Source organism: Gorilla gorilla, chromosome 4 (assembly GCF_029281585.2).
Source record: "Gorilla gorilla gorilla isolate KB3781 chromosome 4, NHGRI_mGorGor1-v2.1_pri, whole genome shotgun sequence".
Taxonomy (NCBI): Eukaryota; Metazoa; Chordata; class Mammalia; order Primates; family Hominidae; genus Gorilla; species Gorilla gorilla.
The window spans coordinates 82,550,748-82,573,783 of record NC_073228.2 but is presented as its reverse complement, the minus strand read 5'-3'; the positions used below and the strand labels follow the sequence as shown (position 1 = coordinate 82,573,783).

The 23,036-nt window shown below is 56.6% G+C and overlaps 1 protein-coding gene across 4 annotated transcripts in view; it reads right to left on the bottom strand.

The window, feature by feature from the left end:
• RAI1 (retinoic acid induced 1) overlaps positions 1 to 23,036 on the bottom strand; it is a 130,772-nt gene that overhangs the window by 67,722 nt on the left and 40,014 nt on the right. For 2 of the 4 annotated variants that reach the window (XM_063706625.1, XM_031011710.3), the window contains one exon: positions 20,273 to 20,404. The exons of 1 other annotated variant lie outside the window; for it this stretch is intronic. The gene's annotated coding sequence lies outside the window, so the exon portion shown is untranslated. Of the gene's footprint in view, positions 1 to 4,421; positions 5,365 to 20,272; positions 20,405 to 23,036 lie in introns of those variants that run through there. One more of the 4 variants, XM_019027120.4, reaches the window with a different exon arrangement.

Genomic DNA, 23,036 nt, shown 5'->3' with positions numbered 1-23,036 from the left:
GAGGCTAGTAACAATTCAGATTCCCAGGCCACCTCCAAGGATTGAGATTAAGTCAGGTCCTAGGACGGGAGCAGTGCATGTGCCCAACCAGCCAAATCCTGGGCTGCTCCCACATTTGCCAGCTGAGCTTCAGAGACCTGGTGCCTGCCCATTGGGGTCAGGAGGCAGCCCCAGAGAAACCACATGTGTGGGGTCTGCCGCCCACATGTCCTGGCGTTTCCAGTGGCATACACCAGTCTGAAGGAGGCTGGATACCAGCAGTGATGGGCTGTTGCGGGCAGGGGCAGCGACTGGGCTCCTGGACGCTGCCACTCAGGGGCCTCCACACCCCTCTGGAACCGTGTGTTCCTGCGCCCTGGGGGCCTGGCATATAGTATGGCACAAGCAATGCTTAGGATGTGGAACCAAGCATAGAACTGGGTACAGATTCCTCCCAAATCACAAAGGCTACCATTTATCAAGTGCCTGCCCATGGTGAGTGTTCTGCCTTCAGGATCTTGTTTAAAACTGGGGCTGGGGTGTGAGCCCATTGGGAGGCACTCTGGGAGGCCAAGGCAAGAGGATCACATGAACCCAGGAGTTGGAGACCAGCCTGGGCAACATAGTGAGAACCCACCTCTACCAAAAAATTAAAAATTAGCCGGGTATGTTGGCATGTGACTGTAAGTCCCAACTACTCGGGAGGCTAAGGTGGAAGGATGGTTTGAGCCTGGGAGGTTGAGGCTACGGTGAGCTGTGATCATGTCACTGCACTCCAGCCTGGGCTGCAGAGCAAGACCCTGTCTCAAAAATCAATAAATCAGGGACTGGAATGAAGGGAGTTGTAATAGCAAAAATGTTTTCCTACATTCACCCCACAGAGACTTACATAAATACCTGGCTCCTGTTCCCAGGTTGGAGAGCAGGCAGGGACACTCTGCAGCCCAGGGAGGTCTGAACCACATCCAGATCTCACTGGGGACAGGGATGGCCGAGGGGGCCCATAGAGTTGTAGAACAGTGCGTGTGCAAGGACCCCCAAACCAGATAAGAAATGCAGGGGATTCCCAGAGCCTGGAGGAAGGTCTAAAGGACCTTCTAAAGGTGCCCACCCTTGGCTCTGGGGGACTCAGGTGTGGGACAGCATGGACATGAACTTGCGACTTCACACACTTCTGTCTCTCTCTCTCTTTTAAAACAATGAGTGCATATTATTTGTTAAAAGCAGAGGGGATATTATTTTTGGCAAAGTTTCCAGTGAATTCAGTGCCAGAGCTTAGGGAGAGTGGGTTGGTTGGAGGTTAGTCCTTCCAGATAGATAGTTTCAGACTCTGGAGAACATGCATTCCTTTATTCATTCATTCATTCACTCGTTCATTCATTCATTCATTTATTCATTCAAACCAAGATCTGACCCTCTGAGCAACTTGCCTGCTACCTCAGGCCTCGGCAGTAAGAATTCCTTCATTCATTCCACAAATATTCATTAAGTGTCTATTGTGAGTCTTGGGAGCCTCTGCCAGCCCTGTCTGTGGTGAGCCTGGAACCATGATCAGAGGCTGGGCTGGGAGTGGACAGGCCAGGGTGGGGCAAGTAGGGCAAAGCCATGTGGCACTGCCTGGCATCTGCTGTGGGCCCTGACGTCCCTGCCCCTTGACTCCTGAATATCATCACCCATGGCCACAGAAGCCCACCTCCCACCCCAGAGCCGGCAGGCACCCAAGACGGGAATTATGGTCTCCACAAGAGACACTGACATGAAGCTGGTTACTGCCTTTTCAGCAAACGTAATTCCTTTTTATTAGAAAATTAAAGGGTAGGACCAGCTTGCCAAAAGCCAAAAGAGCTGAAATGTGCTTTCCTAAGATATGCAGCGTCTGATAAAACGGATTTACCCATCTCCCTCCTGTTCTATCGTCATCTCCCTCACCCAGTCTCTCCTCCATTCATTCCCCTTCCACTGGCACCGAAGCAACGGCCGTGAGCTTGGCCCTGGCCGACAGGCCCAGCACCCTGGATGTGGGGAGTGTGCTTTTGTTTCCTTCATGCTGAGCCCCACTCCCGGGCTTTAAGCCTTTTTAGAACCACCTCGGGGATTCTCTTGCTTTCCTGAGACGCAAAGGCTGCCTGTGGCCTCTGCTAAGCTGAGGGTGTCAGGAGGGGAAAGGCAGGAACAATAAAGGATTGAGCTCCCGGAGAAACAAGCTCATCCATCTGGAGACCCAGGAGCAGGCAGTTCCAGACAGAGCCGGCTGAGGGAGGCGGCCAGGGCAGAGAGCCGAGGACGAGTCCCGCACTGCCACACAAAAAGCAACTATTCAAAACCACCCAGGGAGTTCTCTCTTATTGAAAAGTCCTTGATTCTTCCCTTTCTGTGGCAGAACTCATGAACAAGGGCCCCGTCTTATTAATGGGGTGATGGAGGGGCCCGGGAGGGAGGGTCCCCCTGCTCAGGAAGGTGGCCGAGCCCGCCCTGCGAGTCATTAGGAGCTGGTAACTAAGGTAACTCCAGAATCGGATTTTCTTCCCACTAATCTCTCTTTTTCTCTTTTCCTTTCTCTCTCTTTTTTTCTCTGCTGGTCAGCTGCTACCTTTCTGGTTTAGAGGGGACTCAAGAGGGTGGTGGGGAGAGACGGAAAGAAAGGCGTGCGTGTACGTGTGCGCTTAAGTGTGTGAGCGTGCGTGTGTGTGTGCGCGAGTGTGTGTGTGTGTGTGCGCGCGCTTGTGCTGAATACTAACATGGTCACCACACTCCGGATGCCCTGACGGCGGGCGGGGGTGGTGTCTCGGTTCAGGTATGTGTGCCCCTGCCCTCTCCCCACACTGCCTCACCCACCCCTCCCACCCGCCCACGGCCTCCCTGTTCAAGGGCAAAGCCATTCCCTCACTCCCTCCTTGAGTAACAAAAGACAAGATTGAGTTTCCTTTCACCTGCTCTGAGGAAGTATCTGCTTTGGCAGGTCTAGCAGAGACTGCTTTGTTCTGGCGAAAACCAAAACGGGATCTGTCCTGGGGCCTGCCGGGGTGGGCAACAGGATGGAGGTCAATACAAAAATCAATATAAAAAATAGCATTGTCCCCCAGGCTCCTGCTGCCTGGACCTCCCTCCCTGAAAGCTGAAGTCCAGAGAGGTGCAGCCAAGTCAGCTTTGCTCTGAGAAGACAGGTTCAAACCCCAGCCAGGCCACCTGATGGCCACGTGGCCTGGGGCAAATTCATTCACTCTCTGAGCTGATTTTCTTGCCCTACACAGCAACCTTAGAGAAGTGCCTGTGCCTGTACCTATTCGATGCCCCCAGCATGGCATCAGGCCTCTTTCCCACCTGGTCCTCTTTAGGGCTCAGAGCAGATGAACCACTTCCACCAGGGTGGGTGGGGAGCAAAGAAGAGATGGGTGACCCCCAACTCTCCAGAGGTGGCTGTGTTAGGGTTCCAGTCTTGCAGGTAGTGTTTCTGAGGAAGAGGAACACCACCAGCCCCTGGGACCTAAGGGTTCTCTGGATGACAGAGGAGGAGCTAGGGACCCCTGGCCAGGGTCCTCCCCAAAGGGGGCCTGGACCACCAGCACAGCTTGGAGCAGGCAGGACCCCTAGAGGCTGCACAGCTCCTTTCCCCCTGAGCACAGAGAAGCCCAAGGGTCTCCCAAGGCCCTAGCTGGGCACTAAGCCCAGAGTCCCAGGCACAGGGCTTACCCCATGCGGGTGAACACCCCCTTCAATGGACGCTGATGTCTGATCCCCAGCTATCCCCACTTTGGAAGGGCTCAGCCTGGCCTGTGATTCCCTTAGGGTGGGGCTGCAGCATCTGGAGGCTTCCATCCCCACTCCCAGTGGGGAGAGGGAGCTGCCACGCGGTGAGTCATGTTAGCTCAGCGGCTGTATGTGCTTGGGGGAAGGGCCGAGCACCGCTGCCCTCCATCTGGGCCCAAGGCGACAAGGTCAGCCCCCGTGGCCCACTGGCCAGCTGGACTGGTGCCTGGAACCCACCCCAGGTGGCCTCCGGGTAGTTCCCACTGCTCCAGGACCACTCTCACCACCCCGCACCACCACCAACACAGGGAGACTGAGCCTGCTCAGAGTGGAGTGGTGGCATAAGGCCTCAAAATCCCCAAGGAGTGGAGGTAGGGATGGGGTCTGTGGGGCAGCCAGAGGTCAGGGGAAGCAGGCAGGTGCTGGAATGTGTGGTGGGGATGCGGTGTCTGGAGCTGAGACAGAGCAAAGCTTTCTTAGCTCTGGAAGGCAGGAGGGGCCACAGCCTCAGTAAGCAGCAGGCATCTCAGGCCTTACGGCCAAAGGCTCCCTGACCCCTGGCTGCCAGATTCTCTCTCTGTATCCTTATCCCTCCCCATCTCTCCCTGCTCTGCCCTCTTCTTTCTCTCCCTCCCGGTCAGGGCTGCTAAGCAAATGGACTGCAAATGGGATTCTGCGTTTTCATTTGCACTCACCTTCGCTTCCCCAGCTCCCGGGGGCTGGCTTGTCCCATCCTGTCCAGCCATCTCTGTCTTCCCCTCCTTGGAGGGCAGCCATAGCCACACCTCCACCAAGAATAGGCTGTGAGCTTCTAGATGCCAGGGGTCAGGTGAGCTAGTCAGGGCCTTGCAGAGCTTGGCTCCTATCTCCACGGTTTTCAAGAGAGCCTTTACTGGGCACGTGGCTGCCCCAGTGTGTGAGCAATATGCACGGAGGAGGCGGCCTCACTCCCGTTCTTCACTTTGAATTGCCTCTGTCTCCCTTGTCATACAACTTGTCTTCCCCAGGGGTGGAGGAGGCCTTGGGCAGGCTGTTCCCACTGACAGAAATTTCCTGGTTGCCAGGAAAACACACCTCAGAAATAACACTGATGACAGCTGCTGCCCTTCCCCAGGATACTACGGGCAGCGTGCTGGGCTGTCTGGGTAAGGCTGGGGCCCATGTATTTATAAAAACAGGGAGGACAGCCCATGCTTGCAGCATGAGCCCTTTGAAGGTAATGCAGGCCTGAAAACTCCCACCAAGCCAACCCATTCCCCAGATGGAGAAGACTGAGACCCAGAAGGGCCCACAAGTAGACTCTCTGGCCCTCTGCAGCCCATCAGGGTCCAGTGAGTACAGCAGCTTCCTGTGTGGCGCCTGGGTTGCCTGAGTCCAGACACACACAGCTGCAAGCTGGCAGTTGCTACGTTTACCCCAGCACCTCAGAGCCACCTTGAGAAGCTCACGGAGGGGTGGACCCCAGGCTCATTTCAAGCCCATGGCTTCTCCCAGTTTCCTCCTGGTCCCTGGAGTCCTCTGCCCCCGCCTTCACCCGCAGACAGGCCAGGCCCAAGGCCGTGTGGGGCAGCAGGGACCACCCAGGTGGCGGAGGCTCCTCCCAGCCTGACCGCAGCAGCCGGGAAAACAGGCTCCTCAGCTGCACCCTCCTGCCCACCCCACCCCGCCCCGCCAGGCCAGCCGCCTCACCCAGCCCTGAACCAGGAACTGGGCCTGCCGCCAGCCAGCCCGCCCCACTCACACCACAGCCCCTCACCCACCCCAGCCCACCCCTCAGCGCCCGCCAGATGTGGGAGGAGGCAGCAGTCTCCTGGTACTCACTCCCTCATGCTACCCTAGCCTAGATCAACCCCCTCACCTTCCTCTGTTAGGAGTCAGAGGGAGAGGCCCAACCTTCCCATGGCAGCTGCCATACTGGCCTGAGCCATACTCAGGCCATACTGAGTGCTCAGGCCATACTATGCCATACTGGCCCCCTTGACCCTGCCTCCTTGACCAGCAGCCGTCCACCTCACGCCCACCCACCAGCATGTGAAGCCACCTGCTCCCTTGGGATGGCACTGCCTCCCTCCTTCTGGGGCCAGGGTGGGGGGCGCCCCCTCCCCCCACCAGGGGCAGGGTCTCTGTGCCTGCCTTACACTTCTGAGGCTGGATCACTGAGGCTGAAATTTCAATTAAGGAAGAGAAATAATTACTCTGGGGCTCCAGGCCTGCTCAAGTGGTGACAGGCCTCAATATCTGCTTCTCTGGAGTAGGCGGAGGTGGCTGGGGCCCCCTGCCCTGAAATCAGGCTGAGCCCGAGAAGGGCCCTGGACCCTTGCCCATGTTCAGCCTTGTAGCCCCCCTCCATCTGTCTGCTGCAATAAGGCCACCCTCAGGTATCCCCACGGTAGGGGGATATGGGGCGGGGGACTGGAGGAAAGGTACAGGCTTCTGGCAGAGGGGGCTGGGGAGCAAGCCTCAGCTGGCTTGACAAAATTGAATTAAATTAAATTTAACCATTCAGTCACTGCCTATCCCTGTGGTGAGCCTAGACGCTGCCAGGACCCCACCAGAAGCAGGTAGGGACCCCAAGAGTAAGACTGGGCAGCTCTGGCCTCCCTCTGGTAGTATTCCAGCACAGGCCGGGGTTTTGGGCCGGGAGGTGGCAAAGGCTGCATTCTGGAAAGGTTCCTCAGAAGCCCGCTCTGCAGCTCAGCAGGAGTGAGTCTGGGCAAGACCCTCCCTCAGGCCATGTGCAAAACAAGGACCACAGGTGGGGTCTCTGGGCCCCTGAGACCCTCCCCTATTGCCTCTTCAAGTGGCCTTGAAACAGCCAGGCTGTGAGCTATGACACCCTCATCTTCAGAAAACTCCTTCCCTAGAAATGTCCCATCCTCAATCCAAAAAATGTCCCTTCTCTGAGAATGACCTGTTTCTTCCCCAGAAATGCTTCATTTTAACCCAGAAATTCCCCAGCTGCAAAATGTTCCATTTCCAGAAATGCTCCATCTTATCTCCAGAAATATTCCCCCTCATCTTCAAATGTAATCCATCTCCAGAAATGCCAGTGGTCTACTGAGGCTCCACCCTAACTCCAAGAATGTTCCACTTCCAGAAATGCCACATCCCATCTCCAGAGATGTTGCATTTCAGCTCCAAAAATACCTCATCTTCAGAAGTGCCCTATTTTATTTCCAGAAATACTCCAGCATCATCTTCAAAAACACACCACTTCCAGAAGTATTCTAGTTTCTCTCTAGAAAGAGTCCATTTCCAGAAATGTTCCATCTCTAGCAATGCTCAGAATCCAGAAAAGCCTCATCTTTACTCCTCAAAAATGCCCTCTCCCATCTCCAGAAATGTTCTCATTTCATCTTCAGAAATGCCCCTCCTCCAGAAATGCTTTTCATCTCTTCTCTAGAAACGTCCTCATCCTGTCTCCAGAAACACCATGTCTCATTTCTAAAAACATTCCATTTCTGGAAATGTTCCAGCTCCTATCTGGAAGTGTGCATGCCATCTCCAGAAAGGTCTCTCCATCTGGTCCAGATGCTGCAGAAACACAAAGACCCACTTCCTTCTACATCTCCTACAGAGAAGCTAAGCAGTGACTGGGCCTCCTCCCCCCCTGTTCCTCTGTTCCTTGGGACCTCTCGGCCATCTGCTGGGCCTGCTCTTATCCCAGAGCAAGGACAAAGTCAAGAGCAGTGCTGGCAGGTGCCAAGGTCTCTGGGAGGGAGAGCATGAATGGTCAGGGTTTGGGATGACTGAGAGCCTCCCAGGTCTGACCTGGGGGCAGGGGCCATGAGAGGAGCCTGGGGTGGGAAGGAATGAACCAGGACAGAGGCGGTGGGGGTCTCAGCACAGTTCCTTCCAGACACGTTCTAGCCACAAACACTTCCACTGGCCCAAGTGCACATACTCACAGTTCACAGTCAATACCCACACAGCCCAGAAATGTCCCCCCCATCCTCCAGGGCCATGCGAAATGCACACTCACAACATGGATATCCACACTCAACCCTTGAAGCCCCACCCGCACAAGTACACACACCATACACAGATGCACACACATAACACAGATACACAAACAAGTCCACTGTCACACATCACACACCACACACACAATCACAGTCCCCTATATTCCTCAGGACTTTTGTGGGCCAAGTTCAGGGGACACCTAGGGGCAGAAGCCCTGTCAGCCCCTCCAACCAGGCTGGGTTGGCAAAATAGGGCCACCTCAGAACTGCCGCCAGGAGATACACAGCCCTAGGCACTTTGCGCTTTGAAGGGACCACAAAAGAGAGGAAGGGACCACAAAAGAGAGGAAGGCACAGGTTGGGCATCTGCTTGCACACCTACCCACCTAAGATGGGGCACTCACTACCTCCTGGAGCAGCCCAGGCCACTTCTAAATCACTTCTGAATGACAGGAAGTGCGTCTTTGGGCTGGGCACGGTGGCTCACGCCTGTATTCCCAGCACTTTGGGAGGCTGAGGCAGGTGGATCACCTGAGGTCAGGAGTTTGAGACCAGCCTGACCAACATGGTGAAACCCCGACTCTACTAAAAATACAAAAAAATCAGCCGGGCGTGGTGGCGCACGCCTGTAGTCCCAGCTACTTGGGTGGCTGAGGCAGGAGAATCACTTGAACCCGGGAGGCGGAGATTGCAGTGAGCCAAGATCACGCCACTGCACTCCAGCCTGGGTAACAAGAGCGAAACCCCGTCTCAAAAAAAAAAAAAAAAAAAAAAAGGCTGGGCATTGTGGCTCACATCTGTAATCCTAGGACTTTGGGAGGCCGAGGCGGGTGGATCACCTGAGGTCAGGAGTTCAAGACCAGCCTGACCAACATGGTGAAACCCCATCTCTACCAAAAATACAAAATATTAGCTGGGCATGGTGGTGGGAGCTTGTAATCCCAGCTACTTGGGAGGCTGAGGCAGGATAATTGCTTGAACCCGGGAGGCAGAGGTTGCAGTGAGCTGAGATCATGCCATTGCACTCCAGCTTAGGCAACAGAGCAAGACTCCGTCTCGAAAAAAAAAAAAAGAAAGTTTCTCTTTGGATGAAACTGAAACCTTTCTATGTCACCTCTGTCCACACAAGCAAGTCTTGCTCTCTGGAGGTGCAAAGCCCATGTCCTGTTGAGATTTCAAACAGATTCTCTCCTCCCTGCCCCATGTCAGGTGGGAAAGGAGAGAGAGATGGCTGTTCTTGGGGAATGGGGCCTGGAAATAGCTTTGTGGAGGGCGAGCTGGTGTCGCGAGCTGGTGTCAGAACACACAGATACGCACACACTTAGATGTACAAACATGCAAGCACAGATATGTGCCCGTGTGTGTCCAAGGAGCTCACACGCAGACACACAGGCAGGCATGTAATACACCTACACGCTCTGACCCGCACATAGGGAAGCAGGTGTGGGCCCACTGGTCTGCACCAGGTCCGTCGCTGACACCTCTGCAGTGGAAGTTCTTGGAGCCTTCAGGTGGGTGGGAGGGAAAAGGGGCTCTGTCTCCATGACCCCCATTCCCAGCGGCCTTGGTTAGCTCTGGTCTGCTCCCACGGGAGGATAAGTACCATTTGTTAGGCCTCCCAATTTAGAATCAGCCACAATTAACTGGAACCTCCTTAACATCCCCCCAACTTTTTATTTTTTTGAGACAAGGTCTCGCTCTGTCACCCAGGCTGGAGTGCAGTGGTACAATCTTGGCTCACGGCAGCCTTGACCTCCCGGGCTCAGGTGTTCCTCCCACCTCAGCTTCTGGAGTAGCTGGGACCACAGGCACCCACCACCATGCCTGGCTAAATTAAAAAAAAAAAAAAGTTGTAGAGAGAGGGTCTCACTATGCCAAGCCCCCTTTTGGTCGTTGGGGGCTAAAGGCAGGCGTGAACAGCACTTGAACATGCCCTTCAGTTTGCCTTCTATGTGGACCCCTTTGTCTGATACCCCCCAACTAGCCAGTGCTTGACTAGAAACAAGGCTTCAACGTCTGCCTCACGCATCCTCCTCAATCTCTCCCCCTGTCCTGGATGCTCATTTTCTCTCTGCCTAGACCTCCCTCCTCTAGGAACCAAGATCCTCACCCAAAAACGTGAGAAAAATAAACCAAGCAGTGGAAGACGAATCAGAGCATACACGTGGTCCCAGGGCCCAAGATGGCCAGACCTTTGCATTGGGTGGTGAGGGGGCCCTGGGTCTCCCAGCCCCCAGGAGCAGCCAGGCCGAAGCAGAGGCTTCTGCATTGGTATTCTCTGTCCCTCACAGCCCAAATTACACTGGCTCTCCTGGGACCCTTTTATCGCACGTTGTCACTTCAGCAAAAGGTTATGTACGAGAACATGGAAATCCCTCCCGCATATTAACTAAAGGAGCATTTAAAAAATGCACCAGAGAAAGAAGCCCACCTAAGAGCCCATTTTTCCAGTGTCCTAGAGAGAACGAGCACTGGACTGGGAGTCAGGAGTCGGAATTCTTGTCAGGGTCCTGCCCTTACTGGGACCTGGGGCGTGCCATGGCACTTCCCTGAGATCCAGTGTTCTCATCTGCTGAAAATGAGAATAAAAGCACCCACAATGGTGCTCTATCAGGGATGCTGTGAGGGTCATCTGAATGCCTGGAATGAATGAATCATCTTATAGAACAAGCAGAATCTGATTGGTGTTAGTATTCAGGCATTGCCAACCAAGTACTTAACAGGCAAGGAGAACATGGTATTATTCCCCAAGCATTCTGCATCCTTTCACACCTCCTTATCTTTCCCCACGCAGTGCCCCGCATCTGGTGCACCCTTTCTTTTTCTTTCTGGCCTGGAGAATTCTCAGAAAACACTAAGACCCAGTTTGGAATCAGTTTCTCAGTTTTGACATTTACTAGATGAGCTTCAAAGATATAATCTGCCTCGGATCAGGGAAAGCCAGGATGCCAGGGCAGGAACCCAGGTCTAAGCAGGGTGGCAAGCTCCAGAGTGCCAGGGCCCAGCTGGCACATGAGTGGGAACTGCAGGGAACCAGGTGACTCAGAAGGTGGCAGTCCCATGGCAGCTCTGCCGATAGTGCCCTGTGGGTGTGTGGCCCTGCAATGCCGACCTGATTTTTTTTTTTTCAGGGAAGCAAAATGTAGAATTTTTATGTGAAATCCAATGTTATTTTTAAAAGCCTGGGCTGGCCAAACAGCGCCCACCTGGGGGCATTGCCAGAGGACAACCTCTGGCCTGTGTGCTCAAGCCCTGGCCTCTCCGTGGAAGAGATGGCAGAGGAGGTGGTAGGCTCTGCACGGGGCATGGGAAAGTGAAGGTCTTCCAGGCAGGGCCAAGGAGACAGGCAGGAGCAACAAGCTGGGCAGCAGGACTGCACGAAGCAGGTTTAACTGGTGAGGAGAAGGCTGACCGCCAGGCAGCAGTAGCCTCTGGGCCTTGGTGTGCTCTTCTGTCAAATGGGGATGATAATAGAGCCCAGCTCCGGCAGGTGATGAGAGGAGTGTGCCAGGGGCTCCTGGCATGAGAACAGGCTCAGTTGGGACCTGTAGGATTAATGAGGGAGGAAGAGATTCTTAGAGAAGCCTGCAAACCCCAGGAGAACACAAGCCCTTTATAGAGGAGATGGCCAAGGAAGGACGTCACCTGCCTGGCATCACACAACAGATGACTAAGTGAATGGCAGATCCAGTCACCACAGTGTGACCCTTGATCCCATCCCCCTCCCCCAGACAGAAGGCCACAAACATGGGGAGTGTCCTGAGGGGTCTTCCCTGCTCCAACCTGTTCCTGCTTCAGGCCTGTGGCCTGCCCGGGACTCTGCCATCAGACAGCCAGCCTCTCTCTGAGTTAAGCAGTGCCTTCTTCTCAATAAGGAGGCCAACGCTCCCAACACAGCCCAGGGTTCAGCCGCAGGCTCACTTCTTACCAGCCATGGGCCTTGAACCACAGTTGCCAGACCTTTCCAAGCCTCAGTTTCTTCATCTGTAAAATGGGGATGGCAGGAACCTTTCATTGGCAAGGAGGGTCTGAAGACTGGAAACAGCAAAGTGCCCAGGGCTGGGCACCTAGGAGCCCTCACCGAGAGGAAGCTCTGAACATGATGGTTCCAGGTATCATTCTTATTCCCCCCACCACCACCTCCCCCAGCAATCCTCCTCCAGCCTGCGCCAAGGCTCTGGGCACTGTTCCTCCCTCTCTGTGCTGAGCTTTCTTTCAGGGAATTATAATCTGCTGAGCTTTAATTATCAGTCTCCCAGGACCATCACCTACTTCTCAGCCGAGACTGAACAGTTCCTCCCAGTGCTCAGCTCACAGGGGATGCAGGGCTAGGCCGAGCTGCTCTGGGCTTAGGCACGAGGTTGGGGAGATGGTCAGGTCCCTGCTTCCCTCTAGACCAGCATTCTAGGCCTGCACAGCAGCTCCAGGAGGAGGGAGGCTGCTCTCATCCAGCCCACACCCCAGAGGACTCAGGAGTTCTCAGGGAGGAAACTGAGGCCCCACCTGGGTCCTCTTCTGATCCTCTTGAGCCTCTCCTCATTGTCCCTGTGTGTTCCCACTGCCGAGACTTTGCTCCAGCGGTGCTCACTGCCCAGAGCACCCATCTTTTCCCACTGCCTTCAAGATAAAACCCTTCAAGCAGTCAAGGCCCAGACTCCTTTTTGGCCTCAGTCCCTGCCTCCACCTCCCCAATCCCACCTGCTCGCCACCCACACCCCCAGGCCTCTGGCATGCTGTGTCCTGCAGCCAACACCCTTCCTTCTGCAGCAAAATGCTTCCCCTTGGAGACCCAGCCCCTGTCCCTTTGGGTGCCTTCGCCAGGGCATCTGGGCCAGAACCTTGGGGCCATCAGCAGACACTGTGGAAGGACTGAAGGGAATGAAACACAGCCTGTAAACGAGGCATGAATCAGATGTGCAGGACAGGCCTGGCCGCCAGGCACCCCAAGTGCAGGGTCAGGCTGACCCGGTTCAGGCTGGTCCCGACACCCTATGTGTGTGGCCCCTCTGCTCCCACGTCCTCACCTCTAGGAGGGCTACCAAGGGCTGGGTGGGTATGAGAAGCATACCAGGCTGGCACCATGCCTGGCGCTCTGGCAGTTCCCAGCTCCTGCAGAGCCTGCCTCCTTGGGCATCGCCTGCCCTGCTGCCTAGAAAGGGCTCTCTCTTGGCCACTCAGGGACTCTAGCCCAAGGTCCCAGGCTGCGAGTGGGCCCGAAGTAAGGCCCCTGTGGCTGGGACACCCACAGAAGAGTGGCACCGGCAAAGCTTCTCTGCCTCTCCACCCCGTGCCACACTTGGAAAGGCCTCCTCCAGCCTACCCTCATGGGCCAACAAAGTCTCATCTTGTGCCTCGGTCCCCCAGTCTGGTGACAGCACCTCATATGACACCTCAGCCCTGGCAGGGCCTCACTGGCCTAGACTTGGGCAGGGGAGCTCCCCTCTGGGAGCCCCAGCTTTGCCGTCCCTGCCCCACTTGTATTGCAGGATGGTCATAGTGATCACTGGGCAGCAGCAATGAAGCCAGGAGGCTGCACTAGTGGCCCCAGGTCTAAATCTGGTCGTAGGGGTGCTGCTGAATTAGGTGACAACATATACAGACCAGGAAGTGTCATGTCAACATCTAATCCTGTTCCTGAGACAGTGGGCAACAGGCGCCATGGGCTGCATCCCCATGGGCTGCTCTGGCAGAGCCGAGCTACCGCACCCCATGAGGGCCAGGCAGCCACCACAACCCCATCAGCACTGCCTGCCTGGCCCTGCGGGGCCTAGGGGTGGGTGGCCTCTGCATTATGCAAACATGAGTTCATCTTCTGATCACTCCTCCAAGTAACAGTTTGCATTTTAATCAGGGCCTTCCATGCTCTGACCTCAGCAGTGACTAACAGAAGCATTTCAGGCCCTGGGAAGGGCAGGAAGGGGATATTTAGGAGGAAGGCAGATACCAACATCACAAAAACTGTTCTCCTGAAAGGTGGCATCTTGCAGGGATGACCCAGCACAGGCAGGGTCTCTCTGCCTGCTTCAGTGCAAAGGGCTTTTTGTGGAATGAGTGAACATCTGCCTGCCTCTCTCCCAGTTCTGCCTTGGGGAACAGGTGGATGCTGACTTCCTGTTCTGCCCGCCCCTCTGATGCCTCGTGATACTGTTTCTGGCTCCTGCTAAGATGTGGGACCAGGTTCAGCAAATCTCACTAGGACCTACCCCAGCAGAAACATCTCTCCCTTCTCCCACTCTACCTTTGCTAACATAGCCTCAGGTGGGTCCAGTGAGCATCTTTGCCCCCTAGAGGCTCATGCTGAGATGACAGTCACCTGAGCCCCAGACTGTCTCCTAGAAAGCACTGAAATGTGACAGTGTGTGTCCCTCCCCAGAAGCCAGCAAACCCAAGGCCTGTGGCAACACACAAGTACCCTGAACGGATGGACAGGTGCACAAATGCACAAATGGGCCTCTGTGTGCGTTCCAGGGCTGCCAGGCACTTGAACAAACTTGACCTGGTTTTCCTTACTCTCTTGTCAGTCCTCTCCGGAAAAAGCTATCATCCCCATTATACAAAGGGGAAACTGAGGCTCAAAGAAGCAGAAAAAGCCCCCACTCGTGGCCAGCGATCTCACTTGCTTCTGGGTGTGGCCAAGCCACAGTGGGTCTCCTCCTCTCAGAGAAGCTGGGCTCAGGGAACACAGAGGTGGCACATGGGTGGATGGGAGTGGGCAGAGGTATGGCAGCAGGCAGGTCCCACAAATGCTGAGATCTGCCACGCTTGTGAACCCCGCAACACCTGATGCTGGGGTGGAGGTGGAGGGTCGTCTGGTTTATTGTTACTACTACTCCTTTCTACCACCATAGTCCTTACAAGGCTTACAGCAGACAGATAACCAGGCAAGGCCCAGCGTGACCAGGCCCAGACTCCTTCCAGAAAAGACATGGCACAGGTACCCAGCAGTGTGGATACAGTGTCTTGAGCCTCACGGGGCACCTGTGGCTGGTCTGCTGTGGAACCATGAGCCAGTGTGGGGGAGGAGTGAGGTGGGGCGAGGCAGGCCTTGCCCAGGTTGGCAAAGGTGACCTGAGTCAGCCCAAGGCTGCTCCAGGCTAGTGAGCCACCCAGCTCCCCACGTGAATGGACATCACAGCCCCCCAGCCCTGTGCTGCTTGGACCTCAGAAAGGAACCACCTCAGGGGCGCCATGGAGAAGGTCTTGTCATGGTAGGCCCCAGCCTCCCAGGGGTCCTGCAGAGGTAGGGGCTCATGGTGGGAATCTGGGGGCAGCTAGGAGCTATGAAGGGCATCTGGGCCTCGGGGTCAGAGGACTGGGTCCAATCTGGGGCTCCCAACTCCTGGCTGCATGACCTCAAGCATGTCACTTCTCTGTAAAACTGGAACCACAAGCGCTGACTTGCAGGATCTGTGCAAACAACAAGCTCAGTGCCTGGCATATGAGTGGAGATCCATGGGGCTGGGTGGCTGCCACCCACTCCTGGGATCTCAGAGACCACCACCAGAAGAGAGTCCCTAAAATTCAAAGGAGAAGCTCCAATCAGACTTGGGCACGTGCCCCTCAACACCTTCCCACTTGACTCCCCCAGCCTGTGCTCCCCTCCGTGGGCTGTGGCTCCACCTGGCTGTGCCCTGCCATTGGACCCTACCCCATTTTGCATCCTCTGCTCTCAGCCTCTTCCTCTCCCTGGCTGGGGGATGTGAGCAGGAATGGCTCAATCAGGATATAATCGTTTTTAATTAACGTGCGGATCATTTCACAGCCTGATCTCCTTGGAGACCAGAGGGAAGACGGTCTTTTAAGATTTTCTTTTGCCTCCCTCAACCCCACCCCTCCCTGTCGAAGGCCTTCCCTCTCTTCGCCCACCCAGCCACAACCTTGAAGCAGCACAAAAGCCTGATGCCTGGATCCCTCCTGGGGCCATTAGGAGGAAACAGTGTGCTCACACACAGACATGCACACACATGCACGCGCGCGCACACACAAGACCGAGCTCGGGGGCACCCTCCCTTCCCCTCAGAAATGCACAAATGGGATCAGAGACTGACACCACAGAGGGGACACACACAGGGACGGACACACACACACACAGAGGCACGCATGCACAACACATGCCCAAGCTGGAAGGCACACAAACCCCTTAAGAAATACACAAGCAGGATCAGAGGCACACGGATGTGCACACATACACAAACACACCACAAAAAGAGAGGCACCCTGGGTACCCTGGGCACAGGCACACCACACACACAGACATGCACACACAGACGTGCACACACAGATGCACATGTCCATGGGGGCACATCCAAGCACACAGACACATCACAGAAATGTCCACATGCTCACACTCACGGCAGGTTTCTCTCAACCTGGATGGTTGGTGTGCTGCAGGGGAGGGGGCAGAAAGTCCCTGTCCTCTGATGGGGAATCAGAGCCACAATTACCCTGTCCCCCACAAGCACCCCTGAGCCTCTCCCCTGGGGTGCCCTGCCACCTGCCCCACGAGGGACCTAGTAAAATAGAGAAGTCACCACCCCTAGGCCTTGCCTCCTTGACACCCACATAGCCAGAGCTTCCCACCTCTGGCCCCCAAACAGCTGTTCCACCGGGCCCTGCACAGCCCACCTGGATGGCCAGCTGGACACCCCCACTGGGAGAAATGCCACCCAGCCACTTCCCTGGGTGCCCTCTGAGGCCCTCAAGAAGATGAGGGGGCTTTCTCTCTTCTTTCTTCATTTCACTTACGTCTTTTTTTCTCTTTTCCTCCTTTATCCTCCCCCCATTTTCTTCCTTCCAACTCCCTTCCCACTTTTCTAATCCCTTGCTTTCTCTCCTACTGTCTCTGCTTCAACTCTTTCTTCCCTCTCTCTCTCCTTCCCTTCTCCCCGGGGGGTCTCCTGGGGTGAATCTCGGGCCAGAGAGAGATTTTAAGGTGCACCCCATCCCCCACGCCACTCCTTCATACCTCATATCTGTGCCAACACCTGCCTCTGCTCCTGAACAGATCCAAGGTTAGGTCTCTGACAAGTAAACTGAGGCATGGGGCAAGGACGCAACCACTAGGGTCCCCAGAGACCTACAGTCCCACCGCCTCACTGCATCTGCTTTGGATCCTCAGCTTTTTGTCTGGAGAATGGGATGGCAAAGAGGAAGGGGAACTGTGGTGGGCAGGTGGGGCGGGCAACAGGGAGCCTGTAGCCACCAGATCCCGTGAACACACCCAGTCGGGGGTGGCCCAGGAGGGCCGAGAAGCCTGTCTGGGGCTCCAGCTGGCGGCACCAGGGGTAAGCTTGGGGTCTCAGTCCCCCTATCTGTGAAATGGGCAGGGTCAGCCTTAAAGACCTCAGGAATCTTTTCAGATGCGAAAACCAACATGGCAAATCAGTAGCTGGGTCTTTGCTGTTGCATAGCCCAGCAACTGCTGTGTGACCTTGGGACTCACTTCCCCTCTCTGGGCTCTGGCTTCCTCTTCTGTCAAAGGAGGGAGGTCAGATAGGTGATTCATTGCCAAGGCTCTTTTCGGCTCTGATGGAAGGTTCTAGATTGTGGGGAAGGAAAAATAGTGTCCCATTTATCCAGGGAAAACTAGAGAAGCCATTTCTCCCACTGCAGGCAGTCGGAGCCTTCGGCATCAGCAGCGGCATTTTGAGCAAATCATTTTAAGTATCAAGAAAAGCTATACAAAATATATTCACTTCATCATTCATCAGGAACATCCAGAATGTTGGACAAAAGGGGAATATTAAGTAAATTATGGTACATCCACTTGATTGGAAAAGCCTGAAGACATTAACCATGGTGTTTATGAAGCATTGGTTACAAAACAGGAAAAGGCTCACATTATGCCGGCAAAGCAAGCAGGATATACATCTGAATATAGAGAATGACGACAAAGTCTTTAAAAAACAAACCAACCACCGAGTCGAAAAGGACTGGGAAGAACTACATCAAAATACTAACATTGTCAGAGCCCTCTAAGACTGTCAATAACCTTATTTTTCTCTTTTTTTTTCAGCTTTTCTGTGAATGCTATTTTACAATATACATTTCAAAAAGGTTTAAAAAAAACCACAAGGGCTAGATGCTTCCAATTGAGAAACTTTCCCTTTTCATTCATTCATCACTGATTCATTCACTCCATTTAGCTGGACAAATACAGGACACTGTGAGTGACTGCTGTGTGCTAGGCCCTGGGGGCCCTAAGGAAGATAGGAAGAAAAAGGTTCTTGAAAACGGAAACTCGAGGTCTGGGGAAGGGAAGGCAGCCCCATAAATAAGGGGGTTGTGCCATGGGGCATGAGCAGCAGTGAATCCCTGCTGGTTTCAGTCCTGCCTCCCAGAGCCTCACCCAGGCCTCCCTCAGCCACTAGGGTCTCATGGTCCAACCTATGGGTCAGACACCCACCTTTAATGGCCAGGCCTGCAGCTGAGTGGGTGTGTGGGAAGGGTGGGGAGCAGGGCAAAGGCTTGCTCAGGAGCCTGGGCAAAGGGTAGAAGGGCCTCTCCCTTCCCTCTACCCCAGACCCATGGCGACTTCCCTTCCAGTTTCCGATGGCCCTGGCTTGTAACCCCTCTTCCCTCCGGGCCACAAGGCCACTGCTTTGCTGCCTGACCCTCTCTGGGCTCTCTCATTTCCGCCTCCCACAAGGTCCCTGAACAAGGCACCACCCAGCCGAGTCCTGTTGGGCTTTGAAGGGGGAGTCCAGGGTCTAGAATCTGCTAGCTCCAGTCAGCCGGTGTCACACTGTTAGCATGTCAGAGGGTCCAACGATGTTTCCCTGCTGTGTGGGGGCTGACAAATTTCTGGGGGAGGGTTAACTCTTTCTATTCCTGGACCAAGAGACAGAACAGCCTGAACACAGTCTAGCCGCCCCCCTCCCTCTCAAAAGGTGCCTCCCCTCTCCCCCAGGAATTCTCTTTTTAAGTAGGGAGAGGAATTGCCTTCACTTGCCTGGGTTGCCAGCTTGGTGTCTCTGGACCTGGCTCTCTACCCCAGGAAGAAAAAGGGGAGGGGGCACCTTGATAGCCTGGCTGCTTGCCTGGGAATCCAATTAAGGCTGATTTCCACGGGCTCTCCACCCCCGCAACGCCAGTCCAGCTAGCCCTTCGCTCTTCCACCTCTCTCCTTCCTCTGCATCCCCCGATGGAGCAAAAGAATCTGGGGGCTTCTGCATGCCGGGAAGCCTCTGACCCGGTGGTCCCCCCTTGGATTGAGTCCCCGCCTCAGAACTGCGGTCCCCAGAAATTTTCTGGGCTAGCATTCCCTTCCCATGGCCTCAATGGAAAAGGAGAAGTTCCCACCACTCTCCTCCCCCTTCATCCTCCTCTCCTCCCGGCCCTGAGGGAGGGGTCGAGGCGTCTGGATCTCCGGGTCACCGGAGCAGCGTCTGCTGAGGATCGCAGGAGACAAACACTTCGTCACACAAGCACAGCACCCTCGGGATCACCTCTTTCAGCCCGCATTGTACCAGAGGGGAGGAGGCTGAGGTTGGAGGGGCCCTCGACGTGCCTGAAGTCACCAGCCAATCACCAAGCCCAAGAGGGGCTGCCATCCACGACCCCCGGCCGCGAACCCAAGCCTGCCGCCTTCGCCGCGCCCAACCCCCAGCCCCCTCCCTGCCCCGGCGCCATCCCAGGTCGACGTCTCTAACCAAAACAAGCCCCTCCCCCAGGAGCCCCCTCCCCCTGCCCGAGGCCCAGGGTCAGCAGCCCCAGTAGGGACCTCCTCCCCACCCCACTCCCCCACGGCAGAGGTGCGAGATTTCATTGTCAGCCTGGCCACTCGACCGCGCGTGAGACTGGGGCGCAGGGCAGGGGGGCCACTGGGCAGGCTCTCGTGCGGGGAGTGGGGAGGGGTCTCCAGGGGAAGTGTTTGAAGCCGCTCCTGCAGCTCTGTCCAGATCCGGAAGCCGCCGGGGAAGGGAGGAAGGCGGGGGTGGGGAGAGCGCGACCTTAAGCGCTGGCGGGCGGCGAGGAGGGGCGGCAGCGGCCCGAGGAAGCGCCTGGAGGCGTCAGGGGCGCCGAGTCCCCAGGGAGGCCGCGCTCCCGGGAAGTTTCCCATCGGTTGCCCGGAGCAGGATCGGACGCGCGGATCGCCCTCCCCGGTCCGACCAGCTTCGGGGCGCAGATTGCGAACTTGAACAGAACTCCTTCCTTCTCTGGCATCTCTCGCCTCCCCATCAGCGGCCACCAGCCCCGCCATCTCAGCCCCATGCCTTCCGCCAATACCACAGTCGTCAAGACCGCTCACCAATGCTTTGTGGAGGAAAGGGGAGGGGGGAATCCCCAGCACAACCAAAGTGTGGCCAAAAGCAGCCAAAAAAAAAAAAAAAAAAAAGGAAAGAAAGAAATTCCTTCTTCTGAGACCGATTCCCTCAACCAGCGTGGAAAACCCCCAAACATGCAAATCCGCAACTCCAGCCAAGATCCTGGCGCCGCGGGAGGGGTGTCCGCGGCGGGCGGCGACCCCAGCCTGCAGCCCCGGACTCCGGGCAGGTCTGCGCGCGGCGGCGGGCCGGGGGCTCGGGGAGCCCTGGCGCCCACAGCAGCCCGCCGAAGACACAAAGCTCCACCGCCAACAATACCTGCGGGCTCCTCCTGGGTCTCCCGGGCGCCGGCGCTGCGCGTCTCGCCGTCTCCCTTTCCCCCGCCGTCTCTCTCCTCTCGCGCACGCTCTCCCTCTCGCCTCTTCCAGAACGCGGTGGCCAGATGAGATCCTTGGGAGAAACAAATGTGAGCGCTCGCACGATTCCTTTCTCTCGCCAGCCGCTCGCAGCGGCCCCAGGCTCGCTCCTTTCCCTCGCGCTCCCGCGCGCGCCGCGCCTCTCGCGCCCCGCGTTTCCTTCTTAGCAGCCCCTGCGAGCGCCCTCAGTAGCCATTATTCACAGGCCGCCGGGGGACAGGAGGTAATTAGAGACGGCCCCGTGGCCGCATCCACTCGGTAAGCGCGATGCTGGCGCGGGGCGCGCGCGGGGAGGGGCGCGCGATGAGGGGGCTTGGCTGCGCGCAGCCCGCGCCCCAGACGCGGGGGAAGGGACGAGGAGGAGGGGGCAGGGAAGGAGGAGGCGGGCGGGGGGGGGGGGCGAGTGATGAGCTCGGGAAGGGAGCGGGAGGAGGGGGCGCCGGGGAGACGCTCCCTTGGCTCTCACCGCGGGGCCTCGGGGTCACCCGCTGCGAGGCTCCGACGCGCTTAGGGACGGGGGGTGTGAGTGTAAGAGTGCGCGCGCGCGCAGGCGTGTGTATGTCAAAGATAAGAGGAGGGGAGGGAGGGAACGCTTTAATATTTTTCCAGTGACTTACGAGCCTGCGGGTGAGGTCTTGGCTGTGCGTTTAGGTCCGTGTGTGTATCAATGTGGCTGTATATTTCTGGTCTGTCCTACGAGTGAATGTCACGGGGCTTGGGGGGGGGGGGTCTGGATACAAGCTAGTGAATGTGTTTCTGGGTCTCAGTTTGACTGAATGATGTGGCGCTGCGTGGGGTTGTGTCTGTGCGATTGTTTATAGGGGGGTTGTGTGACTCCGTGAGGTACTGCGTGGGTGGGATTGCGCCTGTGTGCGGTTGTGTGTATATGGGATTGTGCCTGCGTGGGGCTGAGTGTCCAGAGGGCAGTTGTCTGGCCATGTGGGCCTGTTTGCGAGTGGGCTTGTGGGTGTGTGGGGCCGTGGGGCTGCGCATGTAGGGGCAGTGCGCCTGTGCGGGGCTTTGGGTTAACTTAAAGGGCTGTGGTGGGTATCTGCAGGCGGTTGCGTGTGTGGCTGGATCTGCGTGGGGTCTGAGACCTGGCGGGTGGGGGTTAGTCCTCCCGGCGTCGGGGATCGCACCGCGGCAGAAGAGCCGCTTAAGGCGCCAACAGGCAGCGCCGGGGTCGCGGCGCAGCGCGACGTGTAGTAGCAGTGGGGCGTAGAGAGAAGGCGGAGAAGAGGGGGGCCTTCATCGCGCGCCTCCCCTCGCCGCATCAGAGACGCAGCTTGGAGATCCTGCCGCTTGCCGGCCCCGCGGTCCTAGAAGCACAGGGTTTGGGGGACCCTCCCCAGCTGGGGGAGACGCCTACTGGCCGGGAAGGCAGCGAGAACTGACACTCGATGATTCTGGGGCAGCACAGAAGCATGCGGCAAGGACCGCCAGGAGAGGTGGGTCGCGGCCCGGAGACAGCCGAGAACTAGGCCGAGACAAAGAAGAGCGGGACCGGGGACCTTGGGGCCAAACCGCGCCTCTAGGTTTCCCGGCGGCCGAGGGGAGCGCGCTCAAGGCCGGCGCGTGGAGCCTGGCGGCGGTGGCGCGGGCCCCTCTTCGCTGCAGTCCCAGCAGCCGCTCCAGAGCCCTGGGGGCACGTAATTACGCGCCCCAGGGCAGGGCCACGGTGAGGGGGGTTCTGAGTGCAGCTGGCGGGCGCCAAGCCCCGGGGCTGTGATTGAGCGCTCAGCTGGCCCGCCCCTCTCCCGGCCGCTCACCGCCCACGCATGCATGCATTCATTCATCCATCCATCCGTCGCTGCATCCATCCACCTTTCTATCCATCCACGTGTCCATCCATCTACCGGATTTACTGCACCAGGGATCACACAGATGTGTCAGCCCTGGCTCGTCCCACCACTTTCTCCTGCTGGCCAGTGAGTCTGTCTGTCTCATTCTCCTCGGCCTCCACCTCCACTTCCTCCTACTCAGGCCCCTCTGCTCTGGCAGGAGCACACCGACCACCTGTCACACTTGGGTTTTGCTGCTCAATGATGTCCCAATCTCCCCTCTCCACCTACTAACCCCCCACCCTGCCCATACTAAAGTCTCTATACATCCTACAGCCAACCCTGCCCATCATTACATGCCAGGCGGGCCTCGGGCACCTTTTTTCTGGCATTCCCTGAAGCCTGGTAGCAGCCCTCCCTACCAGAAATGAATCCCTAAGGTCCTGGGCAGCCCCGCCCCACTTTGGGCTCCCCATATTTAAAATGTCAGGCTGCTTAGTCTGTGTCTTCAATATCTGTCTTGGGGACTAGGGTCACTCAGTCCTGAGGCTGCTGAGTGAACCAGGAGATGTGCATTGTGTATACCATTAAGGTGGCAACGGAAAAGCCCAAATGCCCGCTGGGGATCACCAACCTGGCTGGAATGTCTTCCCTCCCCTCCTCAGTTTCTGAGTGATGAGGAGGAGAAAGTCCCCCAGGTGGTTGATGACAGCCCACACAATCAGGTCCCCACCAACTCCTGCCCTCAGTCCCAGCCTGTTGCCCCACTCACCACATTGCCCCTTGCAGTTCCTGAATTCAGCAGGCACGCTCTCACCTTAGGACCTTTGCACTTGTTGATCCATCTGCCTGGAATGCTGTTCCCTACCTTCTAATATACCATGT